Source organism: Ascidiella aspersa, chromosome 5 (assembly GCF_963924565.1).
Source record: "Ascidiella aspersa chromosome 5, kaAscAspe10.2, whole genome shotgun sequence".
Lineage (NCBI taxonomy): Eukaryota > Metazoa > Chordata > Ascidiacea > Phlebobranchia > Ascidiidae > Ascidiella > Ascidiella aspersa.
This window is the reverse complement of record NC_139451.1, coordinates 13363908-13365959: the sequence shown is the minus strand read 5'-3', so window position 1 is coordinate 13365959 and position 2052 is coordinate 13363908. Positions and strand designations below refer to the sequence as shown.

The window sequence follows — 2052 nt, the reverse complement described above, 5'->3', positions numbered from 1 at the left end:
CGACTTTTACTTCCTCTAAATGATCAAGTTAGATCGTCTTCTCGGACGCCGGCTCGACCGTTGCCGGCCGCGCCAGGTCCAATCGGAGGGACCTCACTAAACCATTCAATCGGTAGTAGCGACGGGCGGTGTGTACAAAGGGCAGGGACGTAATCAACGCGAGCTAATGACTCGCGCTTACTGGGAATTCCTCGTTCAAGGGAAATAATTGCAATTCCCTATCCCTAGCACGACCGGGGTTCAGCGGGTTACCCAGACCTGTCGGCCAAGGCGAGCACATGCTGATCCGGTCAGTGTAGCGCGCGTGCGGCCCCGAACATCTAAGGGCATCACAGACCTGTTATTGCTCAATCTCGTGTGGCTAAACGCCACTAGTCCCTCTAAGAAGTTAGACGCCGACCGATTGGGTCGCGTAACTAGTTAGCAAGCCAGAGTCTCGTTCGTTATCGGAATTAACCAGACAAATCGCTCCACCAACTAAGAACGGCCATGCACCACCACCCACAGAATCAAGAAAGAGCTCTCAATCTGTCAATCCTCACTGTGTCCGGGCCGGGTGAGATTTCCCGTGTTGAGTCAAATTAAGCCGCAGGCTCCACTCCTGGTGGTGCCCTTCCGTCAATTCCTTTAAGTTTTCAGCTTTGCAACCATACTTCCCCCGGAACCCAAAGACTTTGGTTTCCCGCAAGCTGCCGGAGAGGTCGTAAAACTAACGCCCCCCGATCGCTAGTTGGCATCGTTTATAGTCAGAACTAGGACGGTATCTGATCGTCTTCGAACCTCTGACTTTCGCTCTTGATTAAAGAAAACATTCTTGGCAAATGCTTTCGCAGTCGTTCGTCTTGCGCCGATCCAAGAATTTCACCTCTAACGGCACAGTACGAATGCCCCCGTCTGTCCCTCTTAATCATTACCTCGCGCTCCGAAAACCAACAAAATAGAACCGAGGTCCTATTCCATTATTCCATGCACCATTATTCAGGCGAATCGCCTGCTTTGAACACTCTAATTTTTTCAAAGTAAACGTTCCGGCCGCCGCCGACACTCAGTCAAGGGCACCGGCGGAGAACCGGAGGTGAGGCCAGGACGGCCAGTACACGCCTTGCGACGGACCGGCCGCCTGCGCCCAAAATCCAACTACGAGCTTTTTAACCGCAACAACTTAAATATACACTTTTGGAGCTGGAATTACCGCGGCTGCTGGCACCAGACTTGCCCTCCAATGGATACTCGTTAAAGGTTTTAAAGTGTACTCATTCCAATTACAGGGCCTCGTTTAGAGTCCTGTATTGTTATTTTTCGTCACTACCTCCCCGCGTCGGGAATGGGTAATTTGCGCGCCTGCTGCCTTCCTTGGATGTGGTAGCCGTTTCTCAGGCTCCCTCTCCGGAATCGAACCCTGATTCTCCGTTACCCGTAAGAACCTCGGTAGGCCAGTACCGTACCGACGAAAGTTGATAGGGCAGACACTTGAATGATCCGTCGCCGGTGCGAGACCGTGCGATCCGCAAAGTTATCCAGAGTCACCAAAGGTTGCGGGCCGAAGCCCGGTCGGTTTTTGGTCTGATAAAAGCACGCCTCCCGCGAGGTCGGCGCTTCACGCATGTATTAGCTCTAGCATTTCCACAGTTAACCACGTAAAACGTACGATCAAATGAACCATAACTGATTTAATGAGCCATTCGCAGTTTCACTGTACGAGAGCTCGTACTTAGACTTGCATGGCTTAATCTTTGAGACAAGCATATGACTACTGGCAGGATCAACCAGGTAGCTACTTTAGCGTAGCCCCGAAAGGCCGACGAAGGAGGCGCCGCTGATGCGGCGCCGTCGCTCGGTCGATGCGAAACCCGAAGGCTTCTCTCCGTTAAAATTTCGTTCTTTGCTCGGCTGCCCGAACTCAGAAAACCGTCACCGCCCGTCGCACCCGCCGGAGTAAGACTTCGTCGGCAGGCCTTTCGACCGCCACGTCGCCAACACCGGCGCGAGCGCAACGCACGCCAGACAACTTCGCCGAAGCGACCGCTCAGAACCCGACAAACTGACACTCGG

General features: G+C 53.2%; 1 non-coding gene across 1 annotated transcript; it reads right to left on the bottom strand.

The window, feature by feature from the left end:
- LOC146144421 (small subunit ribosomal RNA) lies at window positions 1-1773 on the bottom strand. The gene has a single exon (XR_014500953.1). It is a non-coding gene; the product is annotated as a small subunit ribosomal RNA (ribosomal RNA).
- Between the last annotated feature and the right edge of the window lie 279 nt (window positions 1774-2052).